Genomic DNA, 27,466 nt, shown 5'->3' on the forward strand with positions numbered 1-27,466 from the left:
ATCTTTCACTGTTAAGCGTACCACAAACTCCACAAGATAAATAACTACTGCATGTACACAGAGAACTTAACACAGACCCATGCAGTCACCATAATTTCTGCTTCAGTTGTTGTGAGCCCCTATAAGCCCTGCTTATGTGATTCTGTGGAACATGATTTCCTGGCTTCCTTGACCCATCTACTTCCCATAATCCTTCCTCCTCCTCTTCTCCAGGGTTCTCTTTACTCCAATGTTTGGCTGTATATGCTTCCAGTAGTTACGTTTCTGCATATGCTTCTAGTAGTTACCAGAGGAAGCCTCTCTGGTGTTGACTGGGATAGACATTGATCTCTGAACACTGTGGAATATTTATGAATCAATTCAATGATTTTTTCTGTGTTATTTTAGTCATTTCTGTTTTCTACTTCCCTAGGTCTCTGATTCATTAAGCTTCTGCTCTCTATCCATTCTTTTCCTGGATTTCTTTAAAGGATTTAATAAATTAATCTTTAAGAACCTTCATTATATTCATAAAAGCTAATTAAGGTCTTGTTTTCAGGCTTCAGATATTTTGGAATATTAAGATACTGAAGTGATAGGGTTAGTAGCCACTAGTGGAGACACATTTTTCTTGACTATTTTGCATTATATTATTTTATGTCAGGGAGCAGGCTACCAGAGGTGTTGTGCAATATTGCTGTGGATGATATTGGGGCAATTGCATCTGTGGAAATAGAGGGAGAGAAAAGGTTTATGGGAAGTCTTATTGTTTTCTGGAAGGAGTGGACTTTGGGTAAGGAATATGTGTCTGCTGGAGTTGGGTGCTGTGATATAGTAATTGGTAGTGAGAGGGAGGTTTGAAAGTGGATATCTGTGGGATCTAAAGGAAATAAGAACAGTGTGTCTGTGAATGCTGCCACTGAAATTCTGCTACAAAGCTGATAAAAAGCCGTGAGGAGCATGGATCTGAAATAAATAGGGAGAAGGGAATTTCTGCAGGTAGTCTACATGGACTTCTGGCATGCATAGCTTGTAGTTTAGAAGGGAATTTCTTAACTCCTTTCTAACCTTTAGATGTTAGCTTCTGTCAGATATGGAGCTTATCAACCCTTTCTCCCATTTTACCTCATCTCAAATGCCATATAAGACTTATACCTACTCACAGAAGACTTGTCACATATTTTCATTTTTCTCTGCAATGCATATCTACCAAAAGAGGCTCCTCATCACACACTCATCACAACACTGTCACACTGGCAGTATAGATTCTAGAATGAAAATAAAAATAGATGAATTGAAAATGGTATAATAGCTGGGCAGTGGTGGTGCATGCCTTTAATCCAAGCACTTGGGAGGCAGAGCCAGGCAGAACTCTGTGAGTTCAAGGCTAGCCTGGCCTACAACGTGAGTTCAACGAAAGGTGCAAAGATACACAGAGAAACCCTGTCTTGAACCCCCCAAAAAATGTATAATAAGAATTTACACATTAAACAAAGTATGACTTCCCAGTTTCTATTTGCTTGTAACATACAAAAATTTCTTTTTCCTGCAAGTACTGGAATATGAAATGAGAAAAATATTGCATGAAAGCAGAAGTAAAAGAGAAGAAACTAGTCAACACAAAAAAAATCAATGTATGTGAACTGAGGCATGTGGTGGGAGACCATGTTTTAGAAAGCAAATTTACATTATCTTCTCCTTATGCTTAGTCAGGAGTCGCCAGCTGTCCAAGGAGCAGCATGTAATGGCACACAGGTAAAGCCACAGAAAACAAGGCAACATATAGTTTAACAGAAATGGGCTGAGTGTGGAATCTAATCAGTAGTAATTTTGAGATAATGGTCAAGCAGTTTTATTCAATATAAGACTCTGTATGTTTACCTGTGTCTGAGCAGCTGATGAACAGCAGGCAGACACAGAAAAAGGCCAACTACAATGTATGTTTTTGAATCCATAAAAATCAACATTTTTGTAATGTTGCAAATGTAACATTGGTTCTGTGATGAGCTTGGTAGTGTTGGTAGTGGTAGCACAGAGGAGTTAGGGATATTTCTGGGTTTGGCTTTATTATTGGTTCTCAAGTCAATGAAGCTCAGGCTTTGGTTGTGTATTCCTTAACTATCACAGGTGTAGCATGGGACCCAGTGTGTATGCTGTGTGGAACTCAATTGTTCTTGTCATGGTGCTGCTTCTCTCTGACAGGTACTTTGTGATGCAATTCCCAATGATTAACCAGGAATTCTGACTTTGTGAGTCCTCCCTTGACCATTACTGTGTGTCTCAATGTAGATCATCTAACAACATTCACTGACATCATTTCTAAAGTGATTAATATAAATAGAATTTTCAGGCAATCCTGGGACCAAACTTTCCAAAATGGCATCATCAAAGAAGCCTCAATTTCTATAAGTTTGAGTGGTATCATTAAACCACCTCTACTCTCCTCATGTATATTTAACAATGAAATTTAATCACATGGAAATCAGATTCAGAGACCCATGGAAGTGAGTGCCCAGGATCCCTGCAGATGTGAGGAACCACCTAGAAAATGAAGATTCAGGAATGCACAAGTAGCCTTTCCTTTGGCTACAGAAATAAAGGCAGGTGGGAATACGTGTGTGTCCACATAATGCGCTGATTAGAATAGCACTTCAAATACACATTGCAGAGGCTCAGAAAAGGATAAAGATATTCACTCTGATTTTCCTCTTCTTGCTTGTGAACATTCCACTTCTTGTGTCCAGTTTTAGTCATCACAGGTTTTGTTGGGGAATGAAGCAGAATGAAGAAAAGGATGGATGTTGTGGTAGCACCCATGCTATCACCACCCATTCACCATGTCCGAGTGAGGGGCTATGGATTGAAAAACAGAGACAAGAGACAGCGGGTCATTCGTGTCAGCAGAATGCTGAATGGCTTTTATTGATAAAGGGAGGAGACTTAAAATACAGGTTTATAGCACAATGGAAGAAATCCTGGAGGGCAGAAGTTCACTACTGATCTTCTACATTCTTGCATCTAAACTGTTTACACCAAAAGCAGGATACACAAACAAGGAACTTCCCTTAAGCATTCAGGAGGGAGGAGACTGGCAGAGAATCAGCATAGGGAGGACATCAAGTCAAGGTTGGAAAGCAAGGCAACAGTTACTCAAACTGGGGTGCCAGGACAATACAGGTCCCCGCTCCCATTTTACTAAAAAAATGAGCTTCTGACTTAGGTTGCATGGGACATCAGCAGGTTGCCTTACCCATCATGGAGACACCTGCCCAGGCCACACAAGCGCTCTGTATTAGGTAGACTACTGCCCCCTAGGAATTACCCTTCTGTGAATACTCATCATCTTACAGGCTCAACTGCATGAGCTGTAGAATTAACTGCTGGCAAAGATCTCAAAGTGGCACTGGGTTTGTAATCTGTGTGACACAGAAAAGACCAACAGAAGTCCTCACCCACCCATAGCCAGTAGGCTAAAGGCAATTGAGCCATTCCCTTCCTTAACAAGCCTTACTGCAAATTGGAGTCCTTTGTATGATGGTATCCAAAAAGCAAATGGAACTTGACATTCAAAGCCAATCGAAATGTAAATAACTACTGAATTAAATTCATCATGCCCAATAGAATGAAAGAGAAATTAATTAACTATGGTAGCTACTTTTGCTGCCAGGGTCTCCATTGTGCTAGCTGTAGTCAAATGGAAATCCCGAAAACAGTAGCAGCAGTGGCTGCCACTGCTATAACAGCAACAACAACAACAGTGGTGTCAAATTCTCTTCTGGAGCGTGTGAGCATCATCTGTGTCTAACTGCCATAGTCCACTGGCATGGACCCAGCTCTAGGAACATGAAACAATAAGGCCCATTTTTCTTGATTCCAGCATGACTTAAGCTGGCAGCTCTGTAAAAGAACAACTAAGAACCATGAAGAAAAAAAATACAGACAGAAGACAGAGCAGAAGTATTGGTATCATAATGGCTACATTCAGGCTCACAGATTTTAAGGTATCTTCAAAAGAGGCTAGATGAATTTCAGGAGGCGAATAAATTTTGCACAGAGCTACTCCTGAAAGTAGGTACTACACCAGCTTGCAGAGTATTGCAAAAATGAAAAGGCTTAGCTGGCATGTTAGTGTTCAGTGACCTTCAGGGTTATCTTTAATCTCCAAGGCATCTGGGTGACACGTTCTCTAACATGCTTGAAAGAGCAGTTACCATACATTACCTTCTGAAGAATCCAACTGCATGGCTACAGTTCCTAGGCTTACATTAATACTTGCCAAGGCTGGCCATATTGGGCTCACAATCCCCATTGGCATCAGAAGGGGAATAGTTTTTCAATAGGTCTCTGCCATGTTAGGATTCATTAGCAGCCACAGGGTGCACACACCACTCAGGAACCCAAAGAGGAATCTCATTTTCTTATGGAATGACACAAACAGAACCCTGGACCCACACCAACACCGGATTGAGTCCCTTTCAAGTGCCAGTAGAAAGATGCTTCCATTGCTCCAGAGGGTGATTTGCAACAGCAGCCCTCTGGTGCTTATCTGCAGTGGATACTCCAGCAGAATCCACTGATAAAAAAATTTTAAATATATAAAACAAGGGAAAGAATAGAATGTGGAGAGGAGAGATGACCCACTAGCTCCCTCCTTTATACTTTAGCAAAATATGTTTTTAAGGTACAATGGCAGCATTCTACTATAGCCTGTCCTTGAGGATTATAAGGAATACCAGTATTATTAGCAATAGAAAAATCTTGGCAGAATTTTGAAAATCCTGTACTGCTGTAAGTGGGACCATTATCAGTCTTTATGCATTTTGGCACTCCCATGTAAGCAAAGGCATGAAGACAATGATTCTTTACATCTTTAACCTTTTCCCCTGAATGGGAAGAGGCAAAAATTAGAGAGGAATATGTATCAATAGACACATGGACATATTGTAATTTTCCAAAGGAAGGCACATGTGTGACATCCACCTGCCACACGTGATTAGGTAAAAGTCCTCGGGGATTACTAACTTGTTGACAATTTTTATTTTCAAAATTCATAATTATTTCCCATACGGCATACACTTTATATTCCTTTATTTTACAAATATGTAATACTGGCAGCAACAATTCTCACTACAATTTCTGGATGTCCCTAGATCTGAATACAATGCTTGTTTTATGTATTTGTTACTGGAAATGTGTATAAAGGGTTCTCTCTATAAGAAAATTTGTGTTGGACCAAGTATATTTACATTGAGCATACTTCTGTAAGCATAAAATATGTGAACAATACTGTGTACCTACACTGTGCAGGTGTATTTCTATGAATTTGAGGCCAGTCCATTTTAAAGCCAAATATCATTCAAAACTACACAATCCATGGCACTTTTATGGCCTCAAGGAGTATTTCTCATGTCTATAAATACAGATGCATATACTTACCAAATATACTCTAGTATTTAAAATTACTTAAAAATATATCTCCTGAAAAAACATTTTGTGCCTGCAACAGATAAACCAGAAAGTAAAAAAGAACAAGATGCCTGGGGGGGGGGTGGTAGCATGTCTTTAATCTCAGCACTTGGGAGGCATCTACCAAGTGAATTCCAGGAAAGGCACAAAGCTACACAGAGAAACCCTGTCTCATAAAACAAAAACAAACAAAGAAATAAAAGAACAAGATGAGAATGAACATGAGGGAGTATGCTAACTATATTGTCCACTAATTGCAATTAATTATAAGTACATGAGCCAAATGTTGACCCAGAAACACTACTGAACACTTACCAGTCATGCTTTGAATGCTTTACAAATGAAAAAAATCAACCACGAAAGATTACAAAGTCCCCTTATGAACATAGATATAAAATATTCAATGAAATATTTTCAAATTGTATTCAAGAAAACATGAAAAAATCATCCATCATGACCAAATAGCCTTTATCCAAGAGATTTAAATATGATTCACATCAGAAAATCTGTCAATGTAATCCACCATGTAAAGAAACTGAAAAAAACTCATATAATAATCTCATTAGATGTTGGAGTAACCTTTAAGAAATTCCAACAGCCTTTCATGATAAAATTCTTGGGGGGATGTTTTATTTTTTATTTTTTTCAAAATCTAGGTAGGAAAATGAGGGAAAATAAAGAAATTTGTAAATCAGTCCTGGTGTTCACCAACATAGAATGGAATGAGGAAAATATGGTATACAAACATAAAGTTTTTCAGTATTAAAGTCATGAAGTTAGTTTTTGTGTGGTTTTTGAGGGTTGGAAATTAAATGCAATTAGAATAATCATATTAATCAACATTTTACAAAATATGTCTCCAGTACTTGAATTACTAGCAGAGGGCATACAAATGTGTCACAATTACACAGTCTCATTCATTTTTCTGAACTAAACCATGAAACTCCTCCTAATTGTGTCTGTGACAAAGAAATCAGGTGTTTACTGGTGCTTATAGGACTTAATAGGACGCATCTGCAATAACTGGGAAATTCCTGGACTTCTACAAATCTCGGCATGTGAGTTTTCTTTTGTGTGTGGGGTGATTCTGCAAGAAAGCTTGTTACTATTGGTGCTAAGGTGTGTGGGGAAGAGACAGGCCTCACACTTACATTAAACTGTACAGTTCAAGAGTACTATCCAGAGATTGATGGGACTTCTACATTTACTTGTGTGAAACAGGGATAAGGGAAAGAAGGAATGAGGGGATTTTCCAGAACACTGCTTATAATTTCTTAAGAGTGCATGATAACCTCATGCTGCTTCCTGTGCCCTAGGTCTTTGAGCTTACCTATGGACCTTTCCATCTTATATCAATTGATAATGATCAGTTTCCCTATCTATATCAATGGCCCCCCAAAATACAGCTATAGCCCTGGTCATGATCTTATTGATGGTTTACTTCAACTGTAATTGGATTGGGCTGGTCATCATAGACAATGATCAGGCTACTCAATTTCTATCACGTTTGAAAACAAATGCAGAAAAATGCACTCTGCTTACCTTTGTGAGCATAATCCTAGGCAACATGAATTTGTACATGCCAAGAGCTGAAGTGTATTATAACCAATTATGACATCATCCACCAATGTAGTTGTCATTTATGGTGACATGGACAAAACTCAAGAGGTGAACTTTAGAATGTAGGAATCTCTTTGTATACAGAGAATATGGGTCCCCAACTCACAGTGGGATTATACTACACATAAGATCGACTTCACACTTGACTCATTCCTTGGGATTCTAGCTTTCACACACCACTGTAGACAGAAGTTTTCCTGTGTCCTGTAGCAGCTTGGCCACAAACAAACACACAGAGGCTTATCAAACTCCCACAAAACATGACCATGCTGAAATTTCTGGTTTTATATTTTTGCCCAGATATTGGTCCAACTCAAATACTCAGATGAACACCTGGGAAGGCTGGGTGGATAAAATTTAACTGTGAAGTCTCAGCATCTAAGTCTAAGGCACTGAAGAGCTGCTCATCCAATGCTTCATTACAATGGTTAAGGGGGCTGACTTTCATTGTGGCCTTTATTAAGAGCAGTTATAATTAATACAATGCTGTGTATGCTGTGGACCATGCTCTGAATGAGATTCTTCTTCAACAAGAAATATTCAGTCAATGGACAAAGGAAAAAAAACTATGTTAACTGATTGAAGATAGTATTTCTTGTATTGGATGATATTTGGTGTCATCAATGTCATAGAGCTTAAGAATCTCTTTGATGCTCAAATCTACTGTATTAAAAATATTCATGAAATAGATTTATAAACATGTTTCCTGTGAGGAAGTAAATCTAGCCATTGCTATAATACTCTAATGCAAAGGGAATAAAGTGGAGAAAGTTATTTAACAATGAAAATCCATGATTATGTTACAAAGCACCCGAATATCCTCACTCCATCCTAATACTGAAAACATATCAGCCCTTAGTCATTAATGCTCTCCATGTTGAGAAGATGAGCCCTCATTTATTAATTCACAAATATGTTCTAATCAGTCTAGGAGATGTTTTTCACAAATGTCCTTAGCAGATTCTGCTCCCACTCTAAGCTCTGGAGACCTCACTTAGATCCTGGACAATAATTATGTAAGAAATTTGCTAAGATTCTTTTTGGTACATACATGCATGTTTGTGTATGTGAATGGATGTTCTCACTGTGCATTGATGTTTGTTTGTGTGTTTCTGTGTATCTGTCTATGTATCTGTGTTGCTTTATATACATGTATGCTTCTGCCTAGCTGCATATCTATCTGTCTATTTGTAGAAGTGATCATAAATTTGCCTTATGCCAATGTCTTTCTGTATTAGTGTTTGTTTTTGTGTGTATCTTTATGTGTGTATTAACTAGTGAATGGGTCTACATGTGCCTCTGTGTGTGTTTTGCATGTTTTGGGGTATGTTCTTACACATATATATGCCTGTGTTCTTGTCCATGTGTCTGTGTGTATTGTATGTCTTTGGATGTGGGCATACATTTTTCTGTGTCAGTGTCTCACTGTGTAGTTTTTTGTATGTGCATCTCTCTCACTCTGTGTATTTCTGAGACTATGCATGTTTGTGTGCACCTGTGGATATATATTGTGTGTTTTACTTTCTTTGTGTATGTTTGGAAAAATATGTATGTCTGTCTGTGTGTGATACTATGTTTATCTGTGTGTCTGGGCATGAACTTGAGTGTGTAGAAATGAGTGTGTGGCTGTTATATATATATTTCTGTATTATGTCAGTGTGTCTATGTCTAGCAATGAGCCTGTGTGTGTGTGTGTGTGTGTGTGTGTGTGTGTGTGTGTGTGTTTATTCTGGAATTTGCTTAATATGATTATTCTAATTGCATTTAATTTCTTACCTCCAAAAACCCCACAAAAACTAACTTCATGTCTTTAATACTAAAAAACTTTGTTTGTATACCATGTTTTCCTCATTCAGTTCTCTGTTGGTGGACACCAGGACTGATTTACAAATTTCTTTATTCCCCCTCAATTTCCTACTTAAATTTTGAAAAAAATAAAAAAATAAAACATTCCCCAAGAATTTTATCATGAAAGGCTTTTGGAATTTCTTAAAGGTTATTTCAACATCGAATGAGATTATTATATGATGCTTTTTTCAGTTTCTTTACATGGTGGATTACATTGAAAGATTTCCTGATGTTGAATCATATTTAAATCTCTTGGATAAAGGCTATTTGGTCATGATGGATGATTTTTTTTTCATGTTTTCTACAACTTGAAAATATTTTATTGAATATTCTACATCTATGTTCATAAGGGGAATTTGTTTGTAATCTTTCATGCTTGAATTATTTGTGTTTTTTGAATCCGGTGACTGTGGCCTCATAAAATGAAGTTGGCAGTCTTCCTTCTGTTTTCATTTTGTGGAATAATTTGAAGAAAACTGGTGTTAGCTCTTATTGGAATGTCTGGTAAAACTATGTGCTAAAATTATCTCACTCTGTGTTTTATTGGTTGGGAGACTGTTTAAGACAGCTCTCATTTCCTTAGGGTTTGTAGGTGTGTGGCAAATTTTTTAGCTGATCTTAGTTTAACTTGGTAAGAGATATCTACTGAGAAAATTATCCATTTCTGTTTGATTTTTCAATTTTGTTAATTACGAGTTTTTAGAATATGACCTAATGATTATTCAGATTTACTTGATGTCTCTTGTTATTTCTCTTTTATTTTCTGTTTAGGTTAATTTGAATATTCTGTCTTTTAGTTAGTTTGGATAAAGGTTTTTCTATCTTCTTGATTTTTTCAAAAAACCAATTCTTTGTTTCATTGACTTTTTATGGATCTCTTTTTTTCTAGATTACAGATTTCACTTTGATTATACTAGAGTCTATTCTTCTTGGATTGCTTACTTCTTTTCATTCTAGAGCATTCAGATGTGTTGTACATTGCTATTATCAGATCTTTCCAATTTATTTTGTAAATGCTAGATGAATGAACCCTATTTTACCACCACTGTCACTTTGTCCTGTAAGGTTGAAGTCTTTACTTTCTTTATTCTTATCTTCATCCCCTAGTCCTTTATTAGAGAGTTCATTTTCCATGAGTTTGAAAGCTTTCTGTTTTTTTTTTTTCTCTTTTTGTTTAAGTTTAGGAATAATCTGTAGAAGTCTGTTAGAATGCAAGGGGTTGTTTCAATATTCTTACATTGTTTGAAACTTGCTTTGTGACTAAGTGTTTCGTCAATTTTGGACAAAGTTCCATGAGGTCCTGAAAAGAAAAAGTGTTCTTTTGTGTTTGAGTGCAATGTTCTGTAGATATGGGTTAGGTCTTTCGTTTATAACATCTGTTGGCACAGTATTACTCTGCTTTGCTTTTGTCTGGATGACTTGTCCTTTGGAGAGAGTGGGATAATGAAATTTCTTACTATCAATGTCTAAGAGTCAATGTGTGATTTAAGCTATAGTTACACTTATTTTCATTCTTTTTAAGTTATGTTTCTTTTAATAATGTGAGTAACCTTGCATATAGAGCATAGATGTTGTGAAGTGAAATGTTATCTGTATGGATTGCCCCTATATAAATATATAATATTCATTTTCATCTTCTTTGATTAAAGTTTATTTTGTTAGAGGTCAGAAATGTTTCCCTATCTTCTTTTCTACATCATTTTGCTAAAATTTTCCAGCCATTAACTCTGAGGTAGACTATTATGAACCAAAGGCTGTGGAGCCCCCAGCTGGATCAGGCCCTCTGGATAAGTGAGACAATTGAATAACTTGAACTGTTTGGAAGGCATCCAGGCTGTGGGAATGGGACCTGTCCTTAGTGCATGACCTGGCTGTTTGGAGCCTTGTGCTTACACAGGGACACTTTGCTCAGCCTAGAAGGAGGGGACTGGACCTGCCTGTACTGAATCAGCAAGGTTGAGCTGAATCCACAGGGGAGTCTTGGCCCTGGAGGAGATGGGAATAGAGGGGAGGGGATGAGGTGAAGGTGCAGGTAGGGGTGGGGGGGGAGGACAGGGGAACCCATGGCTGATGTGCAAAATTAAAACACAAATATAATAATAAAAAAATCTTTGATTTTGAGTTATATTTATAATTATTTCCAGAAGGAGAGATACTCTTTCCACATCCAGTCTGTAATTCTGTGTCTTTTTATACTGGAGGTGATACTCCTGACATATCAAACTTGTCTTGAAAAGAAAAAAAAAATTCAAACAAGTTGTTGTTCTTTAAAGATTTAATAATCTACCATTTTTATCCTATCATATCTATATCCCTCTTTTTTCTTTAGAAAGATATTGTATTTATTATCAACCCCCTTTAAATAAAAATTAACATTTATAAACAATATTTTGGGAATTCGGGCATAGTTTTTCATATTAATTCCTGCTAATTGGGGATGTTGGCTATCCTATTGGGATCCTGAAAAAATTCAAATAATGGTCAAGTTCTGGGAATACTGGCTATAACATTTGTTGATAGGTACCATCTGTTAATGTTCAGGAGGTCTCATTTGATCAAATCTGATCCATCTTAACCTGCAGTGAATCCATAGCCTCTGGCTTCCTGTGGCAACAACAGGAAAACCTCCTTTCCAAAGCAACATATCCTTAGATCCAAATTTTGAAGTCAAGGTAACGTGTGTGTGTGTGTGTGTGTGTGTGTGTGTGTGTGTATGTGTGTGTATGTATGTGCGTGTGTGTGTGTTTAATTTAGCAGACTTAATAATCAAATGTCTTTTTGCATTTAAAAATTCCCAAGATAACATAATTCAGACTCTCTATGTAATATCCATCTTCATGAGGCTTTTTTAATATATTACTTTTTTTTTACTTTATTTTATTTTTATGACTATCTTTTATCTTCTTTCCCTTAAGCATACATACCTTTTACACATATTGTAAACCATTTAGAGGACCATTCCACCAGAATCTGTCTTTTGTGTATCTATAATCCTTTTCTGATCATTGCCTTAAATGGCAGACTGGCCAGGACTGAAGCAATGGCTTTGGCTACTGGCTCTGCCCATCTCAGCTTCCCAACACAGCAGAGGTACACTTACTGCCAGCTCTGGAGAGTGGGTGTATGTCTCCATCCAGCAGCATGCATCTGTGAAAACATTGTTTATTTATTTATTTTTCATTTTTCTTTATTAAGAATTTTTCTACTCACTCTATATGCTGTCCACAGACCCATCTCCTCCCTCCTCCCACCCCCGCCCTCCTTCCCAAGCCACCCCGCATCCCCACATCCCCCAAATTGAGGTCAGCCATGAGGAGTCAGCAGAGCCCAGCACACTGAGCCTAGGCAGGTCCAAGGCCCTTCCAGCTGCACCAAGGCTATACAAAGTGTCACACTTTACATTGCTATGGATTTTAGATTATTGATACAAATTTAAAGTTAATTTAGTTATATTGCATGTTTATTTCAACTCTTGTATAAAGTATTATGCTTATGCAACTCATTTGAAATTGTAATGCATAATTAAGAAATGTAGATTAATATTTAGTCATCTATAGAATAATCAAATTTATAATCATGTTAATAAGTTTTCTAGATAGATGTAGATATATTTCAATTAAGTATTTGATCTTCAAACACTTCAAAGATTTACAGAATATGGCATTTAAAATGTTTTAAGAACTTTGACTTTCTGAACATTGAGACATGTCTGCTCCGGGCAGCACCAATTCACTTCAGAAAAGGTGAGGGGCCATCAAAGAACCTCCATATGGAGTTTGCTTTTTTTATGAAGAAAAGGGCAAGAAACTGCTGTTGCCTGACCTGTTTGACAGGGTGTTGTATAAACTAGATACACAGGATCCATAGTCAAATGACCACTGAATTTTGCCAAAACAATGTGAGATGGTTCTTCAGGTTCCTGTTTCACAGAGGAGACTGTCAGAAAAGGGGAAGTGCTATGGAATCGTTTTCTGTATGCTTTGAATATACACTGTTCCCATTGGTTAATAAATAATACTATTTTGGCCTATGGCAAGAGAGCTTATAGCCAGGCAGGAAATCCAAATAGAGATACAAAAAGAAGGCAGGAGTAGGGGAGATCCAAGCCTGCTGCCCAAGGAACAACCTGTAATGGTACACAGGTAAAGCTCTAGAATATGTGGTGTTATATAGATTAATAGTTAAGGGTTGAGTTAAGTTATAAGAGCTAGTTTGTAACAATTCTTTAATGAATTAAAAATGGATCAAAATTTTAAAAAGACATTTAACACATTCTAGAACTCAGTAAAAATGAACACACAGTGTACACAAACACATTAGATATACTGATAGCCTTTGTAAGAGGCAAGTTTATGTCACTAACTGCCTACTTCAAAAGTAATTGATTTCATATCAGTTATTTAACAGGATTCATCCTTTTGCTACAAGCAATTAACATACCTCAACATCAAGGATAGACATTAGCTCAGGATAAATTGTTGGATTAAATGATTTCAAGGAAATGCACCTAAGAAGCAAGGTTGTGCAGACATTTTAATATTTGACAGAAAAGGATTTCAAACCAAAGCCAGCCAAAAGTGTGAAGAAGGCCGATGCATACTCATGAAAGGAAAGATGACTTTTCAGGTTTGTTTGCAAGACAGGGTTTCTCTGTGTAGTTTTGGAGCTTGTCATACTTCTCACTCCATAGACCAGGCTGGCCTTGAGATCACAGAGATCCTCCTGGATTAAATTTACCCCAGAGGAGTAGAGAGGAAAATATAATCATATATATGTTTGAAATCAATAAAATAGAATCAAACTGAAAAAAATAAAGAATCAATGAATCAAAGAGCTGATTCATTGGGGAAAGTTATTAGAATAAACAAATCTTTATGAAGAATAAGAGAGAATATTCAGATTAAAAAATAAATTAGAAATGAAAGGGGTGCAAACAATAGACACAAAGGAAATCCAGATAATCATAGGGACATACTATTATAACCTATATTCCACCAAATTGGAAAATATAAAATCAATGGATAATTTTCTTGATAGATCTTCCTAACAAATCTGACTTAATATCAGATATATAATTTAAATAGACCTACAAATCCTAGTGAAATAGAAGCAGTCATTATAAGTCTCCTATGAGGAGGGGGAAGCCCACAGTCATAGGGTTTTAGTAAAAAACTGAACTAGACTTTCAAAGATGAGCTAACATGAATTCTTTTTTTTTAATTTTTTTTCTTTACTATTATGTGTGTTTAAATTTTATACATCAGCCATGGGTTCCCCTGTCCTCCTCCCTCCCGCCCCCACCCCCACCTTCTCCTCAGCCCCTCCCATCCATTCCCATGTCCTCCAGGATCAAGGCTCCCCTGGGGATTCATTTAAACCTGGTGGATTCATCAATTCTTTTAAAATTACTCAACATGACAGAAACAAATTAATATTACCTAATTCATATTATGAGATAGAGTTACCCTGATCACCAAAACACAGATGAGCCTAATAAAGAGAGAATGGCAGACTAATTTTCCTGGTGAACATCAAAGCAGAAATACTCAATAAAATACTTGTAAATCTAATCCAATATCTTATCAAAATGATCATCCCAGAGATGCAGGGATGGCTCAATAGATGAAAACCAACTAAGGTGTCAACCATATAAACAAAATGAAAATAAGAAAGAACATATGGCCATGTCATTAGATGACAAAACCCAACACCATTTCATCATAAAAGTTCGGAACAGAACTGGTATGTAAGGGATCTGCTTCAACAAGTACATAGCCAATACAAAAAAACATAGTAATGCTTATTTCTTTATAGCCAGTATTTTTCACTTCCCTTTTTTAAATCATATAAGACAATGTGAGTGTGAATGTACATTCAAATGTTTCAGCTGTAATAATGGAAATCCATAGTTAAGATGTCCCAGTTTACAGTGAGAATGAATAGCTAAAACAAGACCAAATAAATTAATGAGCATGTAGGAGTTGTGGGAATTCTCATCATTGTTTTAGTATGAGTAGAAACTAATGTCCTCATTGTTGTAAGTACATACATCTAATTCAGTCAGTAAATGTATCAATATCTTAAGGTCCATCCACACCATCTATGGAACTTTATGAATGTAGATAAGTCAGCACAGAACATAAACACTTGTCTGCCCATGTTTATTTCAGCTTTATTTAGAATATAGAAGACATGATATCAAGCTTAATGCCCCTTAAGAGGAAATAAATAAAATACTTCATATAAAATTTTATTTTTATTTCATATAAACAAAGATTAATTATTGCTATTTCCACTTCATTCATAGAAATTAAATGTTTCATTTCATTAATTACTACAATTAATCATATACATAATGATTTCTTTTTTGCCTTTTTGAGAGAGGGTTTCTTTGTGTAATAGTCCTATCTGTATTGAAACTCGCGATATATAACAGGCTGGTCTTGAAATAAGAGAGATCTACTTGCCTCTGCCTCCAGAGTGCTGGGTATAAAGGAGTGTGCCACTACCATCTGGCCAAGTGATTTTTTACTATACCATATACATTAACTTTAGAGAACTTTCAATAAGTAGCTTATATGCAATTCAAAAATGACTAAACCAGTGATGAAAATTAACAAATATGATTACTGGGTACAGAATGCTCTTAGGCATATGCAAATTCCAATGAAAGTTTCACAGGATTTATATACACATAGTGAAGTTGTCCCCAATCTGAAATAAGTAGATGATGTCTTCAGCAGGAATAGGGGATGGGGCAGGATGTCATTATAACTATAGAGAAAGACTCTGGAAATATAGATGTTTTGTAGACTCTAGATGTCATGCTGTGCCTCTCTCTTTGGTTGTGCCTATATACACATATACACATATACACATATTTTTACATGAACATAGTAGGAGAGGTATTATCTGAGACAGAAGGCCTAAAGGAATTGGGACTGGTATACTATGTGAAATAAGTATGAAGAAAATATCACGCATGCCTCATAAATTAAACAAGCTCACATACATAATAAAGTGAAAATAAAGGTGTTCTAACTAAGAAATGAAATCAGTATTTATGTGAGCAATAGGTGTGGGTAACAGAGGGGCAAATACCAACAAATGATATGCTATACATGTGTCAATGGCCATAATGAAACCATTTATGATGTATGTTAAATAAAAATCATTATTGCACCAAAAACAAAATTAGAAACAATCCTGATTCTAAACCACTGGAATTTAATTTGCATTCTATAATAAAGGTGAATTTGCTCTGTCTTCATATGAAAGAATCTTCCTTTCATATTCCTCCATATTTACATCTTAGGACCCCAGAATAGCTTGTAACAGGACCAGAGGTCATGTACATTTTAAATATTTCTATTTAAATGTTCAATAAGATCTAGAAGAGGACAGTAGTCCCATTTGCCTCATCTCAAATACTAAATAAGACATATCACCACACATGGCAAAGACTTGCTTCATATATTCCTACTTTCTCTGAAGTCCATGTCCACTGACAGAGGTTCATCATTCCATACTCATCAGAACACTCTCACACAGGCAGTACATGTCTTAGAATGCAGACTAAGTGAAGACTGGGAACATGGTATAAGGAGGTCACATGCCAGTTTCTATTTGCTCATAAGATACCCAAAATAGTATTCTTTGCAGCCACTACTGGATTATAATGTGAGCCAAAACAATGTAGGAAATCAAAGACAAAGAAGAATAAATGGGTTTTTGCAAGGTATTGATCTGTGAGACACAAGAATCAGGAGGGAATACCATGTTTAAGAAATCAAATATTCAGTTTGGCTTTCCATTAAGAATGTTTGATTAGTAGGAGGAGAAGTGATATGTCTCATATAGTATATTAAATGAGGAACAGTGGTCTGGTGTTCTCTCTGGGCCTTGTTGACTATTTAAAAGTCATTTTTTGTTTTTGTTGTTTTTATGAGATGGTTTCTCTGTAGCTTTGGAGGCTGTTCTGGAACTTGCTTTGTAGACCAGGCTGGCCTTGAACTCACAGAGATCCACCAGCCTCTGCCTCCTGAGTGCTGGGATTAGGGACATCTACCACCACCGCCTGGCTTAAAAATCAATATTTAATGTACAAATGAACTGTGATTCTTTGATGAGCTGCATAGTTTTGGAACAGCAGAATTCAGAGAATTTCTGAATGTGGCCTGATTACTGGTTCTCAAGAGAGTGGAAACACAAGATTTGGTAAATATTCTGTACCTGTCATTTTGTAGCATACGGCCCACTCTACCTGTTGTTTGGAACTCGGCTGCTCCAAATATGAAGCTGCTTTTCCCTGACAAGAACTTTGTGATACAACGCCCAGTGTGTAACCATGGATTCTGACTCTGAGTTCTCCTGAACTAATAATGCATGCCTCAACCATCTAAAGGCATTAATATTAATGGGTTGATGAGGCAGTCCTGCTCCCTAATAATTTTTGCATGACTGCATCCTACAAGTGGCATTAATTTCCACAAAGATGATATGCCATGAAACTACCTGAACTCCCTTCATATATATTTATCAACCAAATTTATTCACATGGAATTAAGTATTTAATAAAGATCAACTGAGACATTCAGTATCAAATAATGAGAAATTTCTACTTTCCGGGACTTAATATTTATACCTAGAAATTGTTAGATTAGCCAGATCATATCCTAAAAGACATCATAATAGATTACAAAAAGACAGAATCAGACTCATTTTATAATTTCTGTTACTCTAGAGAACCCTATCTTATACAGAGACATAGCAATGTTCACTGATATATGTAAGGTATAAGAATTCATAACCACTCTAGCATTTCTATGGAAGACACATGAAGAACCACTGCACACTGAAAATCAGTATAAATACAATTGATCATACAAAACAAAGACAGTATGAGAACACTGGACCGAAAAATAACTGTTATCAAACTATATAATGTATTGCATTAACACAATGGACAATAATTAGCAAATAATTCTCAATAACAATTCAATGTTAAACTTCACTTTCTCTAATTGTAATACACAAACGACAAGATTGGATTGTTTTGTAAATACCAACATTCAATTTTGCTTCCAAAAACAAACCGCATTTACAAACATGCAGAGATCCCTTCTGTAAATATGGAGGGAAATAATTTTGAGGAAATGGAATATAATAAAGAAAATGAGAGACTAAACATTTGGATAGACCTGGACAGAAACAATTCTCAACTAAGCACTCACTAAGGTAACTAAACATCACAACAGAAAGATCTGTCCCTGTGACAAACATGACTACATTTCAGGGATACAGGATGGTTCAACATATGCAGATCTATCTGTTAGTAAATGCTGTACAAAAATAGACTCAAGCATAGGACTATATGATCATCCAAATATATGCAGTTAGGGCTCCTCACAAAGTCCAGCATCAATTCAGATTTAACATTTAAAACAAACAAGAATCTGACAAAATAGAAGGAAGACATCCTGATGGATAAGATTTTCTTTTTATAATACCAGCTTTTTCACTTTAAATTTTTTCCTATGGCAATTCTATTGACAACATTGTACTATACAAAGAGAAACTCAAAAAGTTTCCATGAAACTTCTCAGAGGTCAGTCATATGTGGTGGTGTACATCTTTAATCAAAAGTCTTGGAGGGAGGTTTAAGCAAAACCTTCTCAGTTTTTTGGCCAGTGTGGAATACATAGAAAGTTCAAATGAGCTAGGGCTGTATATAGAGACCCTCCCTCAAAAGAAATGAGCAGAAATTGGAAATAGATGATATTTTTAGTTCCATCCATTTGCATGAAAATATCATGTCATTTTTTATTCTGCTGAGTAATACTCAATTATGTAAATGAACCACATTTTCTTTATCCATTTTTTGAATGAGGGGAATCATTCTGAGCAATGTAACTCAGACCCTGATATATAAACACGGAATGTCCTCATTCAAAGTGTATATTAGAGACCGAAAGCAAATGAAAACCAGGCTACACTCCACAGCCCTAGAGAAGCTAAGTAACAAGGAAGACCAAAAGAGGGATACATGGATCATGCTAGGAAGGGGAAATTGATGAAATATCCTGTGTAAACTAGGGGTAAAAGGAAGAGGAAAGAGGATGGGGAATGGAGACATGAGGAGCTGGGATGGTCCAGTTGGGGCAGGAATGGAGAAAGAGACCAACAAAAGAGGCATCTTGATAGAGTAGGGCATTATGGCATTGTGGGGTTAGGGAAAAACTTGGTGCCAGAGAAGCTCCCAGGTTTTCCCAAGAATTCCCACAGCTAAGACTCCAAGAGAAGTTGCCTGTACTGGCCTTATCCTGGAATCATATTTTTGACTACCTTACTTCTTTCATAGAATCTTCATCCAATAACTATAGAAGCAGATGCAGAGATTCATAGCCAAGCACTGGGCCACGCTCTTGCAGTCTAGTTGAATAGAGATAGAGGAATTATTTAAGCAAGTGGGGTCAAAATAATGATAGCAACACACCGAGAAAGCTGACCCAAGTAGTAGGAGCTTAGGGTCTCTAAACCTACAGCTAGGGGCCCTCCATGGTACCTACCTAAGCCCCTTGCATGTGGGTGATAATTATGTAGCTGAGTCTGTTTGTAACCTCTAGTACTGGGACAAAGATTGTCCATGATACATGAGATGGATTTGGAACCTATACTGTTTGGTGGGATTAATGGTCCTTCTTGAAAATTGTCCTTAATCTTAGCAAGTACAAGAAAAAATAGTAAACACGAAATACAGATATAAGGGAAGAATTGTGCCCACTGGTAGCATACACCCTTAATCCCAGAATTCAGGAGGCAGGAGAGGCAGATCTCTGTGTGATCTAAGTTTCCCTACTCTATATATGTTGATGAAGTATACCATCAACACATTGTGAGAACATGTTCCAAGAAAACTACAACAAAAAAGTATTATTTATAGGTAATCATATTGTGTAGAAAGTGAAAGAGGTCATGCATGGGAGACACTGTGATTTTGAAACAGAACTCAGTACTGAATAAAGAATGAAAAGTGAGTATGCAATAAGAAGCAGCTGTTTAATGAAGTATATAGATCACTATCATCAGGTTCTGATTATACAAAGTTTTTGTTTTTTAAACTTTAAAAAATCCTTTAATTAACTTAAACTCTTTAACTTTTATTCCAGTTCTCCAAATACAAGCAGTCTTTGTAAGGCACTTTGACCTCAGGAAACATTGTGCCTTCATGCTCCATACATACCAACACATCACTTCTTCACTACAAATGCACCAGGCTCTGCCTGTTGAGCTGTTTTTCTTTTTTAAACTTTGTTTGTCATGCTTTGCAGTGGTATTTATTGGAGTTCTTTTTTCATGTCAGAGATTTGAAGAGGTATTTCCCATGTTTCAGATCTTCATTTATCCTAGCTTGCTGCACTGTTGCTGTGACTAAACACTGAACATAAGCAAACTGAGGGGAAGGGTTGATTAGGCTCATGGGATACAGTAAAGGGAAGACAAAGGAGAAATCTGGAGACTGTAATTAAACTCTGAAGGAACACTGCTTACTGGCTTGTTCTGCTTGACCTCTCAAATAGCCCTGCTTAGAGACAGCACTGTCCATTGTACCTGACAGGTTTCCTTTGCCCAGGAAGTTCTGAATCCTTGCATTCCTATAGCTGCTTAGACCAAAAAAGCCCCCACAAACACAGAGGCTTATATTAATAATGAAATGTATGGCCTATTGCCTCAGACTGCTCACTAGCTAGATTTACATCGTAAATTAACCCCTTTCTATAAGTCTGTACTTTGCCATATGGGTGGTTGGGTTACTGCTATCTTCACATCTTACTCCTCATGGCAGTGACTGGCAGTGTCCTCTGTCCTGCCTTTCTTCTTCCTCCTCTCTGGTTAGAATGTCCTGCATAGCCCTATTCTGCCTCACCATTGGCCACACAGTTTTATTTATCAACTAATCAGAGCAACATATTTTCACAGCCTACAAAGACATTTCCCCATCAGCCCACAGTAGTCTGAACATTCCTACGTCAATTACCCATTAATAAAATGCATAAATAATATGACAAAAGGCAAGTTCATTGGAGACAAATATTTCAGTTAGGTTTCCCTCTAACTTTTCATTGTACTTTCTATCAAGGTGATGAAAATTTACTAGAAAAAAAAATATCTTTGCACTCTATGGTGTTTGCCCACAACAAACAACCCATTCTTATTCACAAATTTCTAAATTTGGGAAGCCACTCCAATTACATCAAATTGTTTTCATACATTTGATTGTTGGGCATTTTAAAATACACTAAGTTTAATGTGGTTACTCGTTTGGTGTATGTAAAATAAGCTTATTAATATTTCACCATGCTAATATATTATAGTTGTGGAAGGAATAGGTAAAACTACAGATATCAGCATGTGTCTCTTTTTCCTCAGATGCCACCCTCTGTGTGCAGTGCTTAATGTGGTCAGAGATTCAGAAAAATCTTGCAGGAGGGAAGTGCAGCCTGCTGTTTGGATTGCATCCCCTGCCCAGGAAACGGAGTTTCTAATGAGACAAGTGAGTGATTTCTGATGACATAAATCCTTCACACAGATCATTCTCTCCCAAACACACTGGAATGATCAAAGGTTCTAAAAGCCCACTGCACAAATAAACCACATCACTTTCCCAATTTAGTTTTGATAGGACTAGTATCATTAACAATGTCACTTTAAGTAACATGTTATGCCATAACATATATCTTTGACTCATTGAAAATACATTGTAGGTGAAATTTTTTCAAAGAAACTGTTTTGATAATCAAGCTATAATGTGAGGGAATTGTACACAGTGTGTTAAGTAGTGACTTTTCATCTCTGTAACTATATGATGATTTGATTCCATGCATGAATCTTTAATAAAATTTATTTTTTTCTATTTCCATGTCTTTGTGTGTCCCTCCATAGTTATGGTACCATTTATATATACCATGTAAATGCATGAAATCAATGGAGAATAGATTAGGGTATCAGATCAATTGAGCTCATTTATGTGGGTACTAGAATCCAAATCTAAATCCTCTGTAAGATTAAAGAAGAGTATAAATAAATACTTATAAAATTATAAGAAACTTTTCAGTATGATAAAAAATATTTCAAGCAATATCCATAGAGCCCCCTCTTCAGATGTTCAATGTGTTATGCAATCTAGGGAATTGTGGATGATAAGTGTTGGCACATAATGTAGAAAATATTGAATCCTATAGTCAATTTGTTTGTATACAGCACATAGCTAATGATGTCACAAAGTAGAAGATTAAAATGGTTTTGTATGAAAACAGCTAGCTATAATTATTTCAAATGGTGTTGACACCTGCAGAGCCCATGTTAGTCAAATGATTATTTGTTAAGAGTTGGTTACAGAATAATGGCAGATACATAGGTTTTTATTGCCTGTCATCTGATATAATGAAAGACTTTAAAGGATATTTATGTCCAGTAAGATGATTCAGAAGTTAAATACCTTTCTATTAAAGCTGATGATGAGTTCTTCCCTAGGACCCATATAGTCAGAAGAGGTTTCCAACTCCTAGAGGTGGTGTTCTGATCTCTATGCACACACACACATACAACATAATCACACAAACTCTATTGAAAATTTTAAATATAATAACACATAAGAGTAAAGGGTATTTACAACAAAAAATACAACAATTAACCAAAAATATTTTTTATTATTTCTTTAATTATGTGTATATATGTGAGATGAGTGGTTATCTATACACAATTGCAGGTTCACATGAGAAGTAACCAAGGCCCCTCTAGTTAGAGGTACATCCATTGTGAGACACCCAAGATGGGTTCTTGGAACTGAATACAGTTCTTCTGCAAGAGCAGTACATTTTCCTCACAACTGATACAACTTTCCATTCCACTCAACAAGTTAACCAATTACCTGGGTCCATAAATGCACTGATCTAGATAAAAAAGGCTTGAAACCTAGAAGCAATTCATTACTCTATTCAATTATCCAGTGATTCAGAGCACGTGTATTCTCATTTCATAAACTTTCCCTGGTGGATTTTACAACTTATGAATGTGATATGATTCCTCAAAACAAACCTTCTGTGTCCTTTTATTATGAGCATGGTGTTATCAATATCTACTTCACACTGGAGTACACTCACATAGTCTGAGACTCACATAGATGGAAATTAGGGAAAGAGGAATAAAGGCAGTTTTCTGTTCCCAAATGTGATAGAATCAAGAAAAAGGGCTTGTTAATGCTAAGTATGTACAGAGGTTTCTATCTTCAGGTAGAGGTTTACTGATTCTTATGAACAAGAATCAGGGATAAAACATTCCTACTGCCAGATAAGGACACCACTGGGGACATATTTATTTGATTTATTTTTATTTTTTTGCATTTTACAACATAAATTATATTTATGTAACATTCTTCTCTCATTCTCATCCTCCTGTTTTCCTAATATAAACCCTTCACTCTCATATTTTGGCTCTGTTGTTATTTTTACAAGTAGACACACAAACACATTACTGATCCTGAAGGGAATATAGTGAGGATGAAATGGAACATATGGCTTTAGCAAGTTCTGCCCTATTCCCCCATTCCTTTTGCCTTGCTAAAATCTATCCACTGATAGACTGAATGAAACTGGCCCCATAAGAGGTTGTGGTCTTGTTGGAGAAGGTGTAGTCTTATTGGAGGAAGTGTGTCACTGTGGATGCAGAATTCAAGGCCCATTAAATGCTTAAGCCATACACAATGAGCTTGCTTTATGTTGCCAATGGATCAAAATATGTAAAATGCTCAACTTCTTCTCCAGCATACCAACATGGCCCCCCATGATAAAAATGGACTGAGCCTCTGAACTATAAGCCACACATTTAATTGTTTTTTTCATAAGCACTACTGTGGTCATGGTTCTCTTTATAGCAATAGAAACGCTAAAAGAGGCTACATTCCTAAAGATAACCACCAGGATCTATTCCCTTATTTCTGAGGCTATCAAGGTCCAGCTACCAAAGTATTGAAGTTCAACTAGGAAAAACTCCCTTCTGGCTTTCCTAAATAACCTGTCCAATCAAAATTAAACACTTCATCCTAACATGTGGTTCCCATTTTTCCTTCATAAACTGCCATTTTCCTAAAGGCCATATCTCTGTCCTCTCTATTCAGAGGCAGTTCTTTGCCCTCCCTGTCCTAAAAACCATTTCGCCAACTCTCTGGTTTCTCCACCCTTGTCCTTCATTCTCTTTCCCTTGTTTTTCCTTCCTATTTCCTGGCAATTGTCTTCTGGTGCAAATAAAAATACTTGGTGTTGAGAACTGGGTCTTGACATGTCATGTGCAGACTCCAAGGATACCTACTGATTCTGTTTGGTGTTTCTTTTATGTCAATGGGTTTGGGCTGGTAATTTGAAGGTAGAAAGAAAATCACACGACTTATCCAAATAGAAAACACAGTCTCCATCAATTATAGGAACAGCATTCATAAAACAGACAGAAAGACATTACGAGGCACTGCAACCATGGGATGTGATACTGTAAAATGAAATCTGTGCAAAATAACAGTTAATGATTTTACCCTCAGTCAACTCACCAGTTGAAGTCCTTTCATCATAGTGCTCAGAATGTACTTAAAATATGCGTGATTTCTAATAGTATATCAAATGGCATCATCATCACACAGTGAAATAGACAACATAAAATAATGAATGAGTATTTTGGAATGGAAGCATTGCTATGCAGCAATATACTTCAATTATATCATCAGAACAGATGCAGATATTACAATGCTTCTCCAACACACTTAATTGAAATATCCTGTCAATAAATGACCTAAACTGCATTACCCATACTTTCCTCTCTCCATCAGATGTGGATAAATGTGTGAGGTGTCCAGAGGACCAGTATGCCAACAGAGAGCAGGATGAGAGCATTCACAAAGCAATGATCTTTCTGAACTACAAAGAGCCCTTAAGGATGGCTCTTGCCTTAATAGCCTTGTAGCTCTCTGCATTCACAGTTCTGATTTTTTGGATCTTTGTGAAGCACCATGACACTCCCATTGTGAAGGCCAACAACCGGAATCTTAGTTACATATTGCTCATCTCACTCATGTTTTGTTTCTTGTGCCGCTTGCTCTTCATTGACCAACCCAACTCAGGTGCCTGTGTCCTGCAGCAAATCACATTTGGAGTTGTATTCACTGTGGCTGTTTCTACTGTGTTGGCCAAAACAGTGACTGTGCTGCTGGCCTTCATTGTCAAAGCCCCTGGAAGGATGAGATACCTTTTGGTTTCAGGGGCACCCAACTACATCATAGCCATCTCTACCCTCATCCAAATTATTCTCTGTGAAATTTGGCTGCGAGTTTCTACCCCCACTATTGACACTGATGCACACTCTGTGCATGGCAAAATTATCATTGTGTGCAACACAGGCTCAGTTAGTGCATTCTACTGTGTCTTGGGATACCATGGCTCCCTTGCCTTAGGGATCTTCATTGTGGCTTTCTTGGTCAGGAATCTCCCTGACAAATTCAATAAAGCCAATTTGCTGACCTTTAGAATGCTGTTGTTTTGCAGTGCCTGGGTCACTTTTCTCCCTGTCTACCATAGCACCAAGGGCAAGGTCATGGTTGTTGTGGAGATTTTCTCCATCTTAGTCTCCAGTGCAGGCTTGCTGGGATGTATCTTTTTCCCCAAGTGCTACATAATTTTGTTTAAACCAGAGAGAAATTCTCTTGAAAAGATAAGGGAGAAAACATCTTCGTGAACACACTTTTCATAAATTGTTATTGATAACTGTAGTGTTAGTACACAACCACCTACTCTGATACAATTAAAGATGCATGCACTAGCTAGTGATACTTATTGTGTCTGCTAAAGATGATGTCAAGAAATACCATGTGGCAGGGCGAAGGTGGCACATGCCTTTAATCCCAGCAATTGGGAAGCAGAGTCAGGCAGATCTCTGTGATTTTGAGGCCAGCCTGGACTACAAAGTGAGTTCCAGGAAAGATGCAAAGCTACACAGAGAAACCCTGTCTTGAAAAAAAAATAGAAATATCCTGTGTACTACTTTTCTGTACATCCTGTCCTACCATGTTTCACTCAGCCTCTTATAATAGAAGACCTGGTTCTTGGACATTAGCACATAGGGAATGTGTTCTTTTCTTTCTCCAATTCAGAAAGAGACTTGAAATACACTCTGAGTAATTCTTTTGATATCTGAGTGCATGTGTATCTTTGAATGTAAAAGAAAACAAGAGGAAATTTGTTGTAGAGTGAATGAATGTTTTCAGGTGATGAATCTAATTTCCCACTTGCAGAGGAAGACAGGAGAATCCTGTTGTATCCTGGAAGTTAGAAGAGTAAAACTAACAAGACAGAAAGATGTTTTGTTAAGTAGATCAAAAGAATATTGAGAAATATGGAGAGATATCTCAGCATTTACAATCATGTGTGACTTTCTCAGAGGAGATGGGTTCACTAACCTATCCACACATCTTACAGTCCACAGACTCCTATCACACAATAGGTCTAATGGATCTGATACCATCTTCTGTCTTCCAAAAACACCTACACACAGATGTGAACATGATAACACACTCAAAAAGCATAGACATAAAATTGAAATTAAATGAATGTTTATTATTATTATTATTATTATTATTATTATTAGTTTTAATTTTATACTCAGCCATGGGTTACCCAATCCTCCTCCCCCCTCCCGCCCCCACCCTCAACTCTCCCCCAGCCCCTCCCCTCCATTACCATGTCCTCCAGGACCAAGACACCCCTAGGGATTCATTTACACCTGGTGGATTCAATACAGGCAGGTCCTGTCCCCTCCTTCCAGGCTGAGCATGTGTCCCTGTGTAAGTCCAAGGTTCCAAACAGCCAGCTCATGCACTAAGGATAGGTTCTGGTCCCACAGTCTATGTGCCTCCCAAACAGATCAAGCTATTCAATTGTCTGAACTCTCATCCAATAACTGATGGAAGTGGATGAAGAGATCCCCAGCCAGGCCCCAGGTGGAGCTCCAGGTGTTGAGAAAGAGGAGGGACTTGAAGAGCGTGAATTGTTGAATCCAAGATTGCAAAAAGCACAGGGACAAATAGCCAATCGAATGGAAGCACATGAATTATGAACCAATGGCTGTGGAGCCCCCAGCTGGATCAGGCCCTCTGGATAAGTAAATGAATATTTTAAGTTGAATTTTACATATCACTATAGTGCAACACTTGGTTTCTTTGTTTTCTTATTCATTGAAAATAGATTTTCTTTCACAAAATGTCCCCTGATTATGTTTCTACCTCCCTCTGCTCCTCCCCACATCCCTTCCTATCCAAATCCACCCCATTTCTATCACTCATTCAAAACAGTCAGGTTTCTATGGGATAATAATAAAAATATACTAAGATAAAGACTATCTAACAATCGGAATTGATCAAAATCGGCAAAAAAAAGGAAAAAATCCAAAGAGAAGGCATGGAAACCTGACCCATGTGTGTGCATATTCAGGGTTTCCATATAAATCATATATATAT

At 37.0% G+C, this 27,466-nt stretch overlaps 1 pseudogene; it reads left to right on the top strand.

Moving 5' to 3' along the window:
- The first annotated feature begins 11,953 nt into the window (after positions 1–11,953).
- On the top strand, positions 11,954–25,689 carry LOC118576079 (annotated as a pseudogene).
- The last annotated feature ends 1,777 nt before the right edge of the window (positions 25,690–27,466 follow it).

The sequence above is a fragment of the Onychomys torridus genome, unplaced genomic scaffold (assembly GCF_903995425.1).
Source record: "Onychomys torridus unplaced genomic scaffold, mOncTor1.1, whole genome shotgun sequence".
NCBI classification, from domain to species: domain Eukaryota; kingdom Metazoa; phylum Chordata; class Mammalia; order Rodentia; family Cricetidae; genus Onychomys; species Onychomys torridus.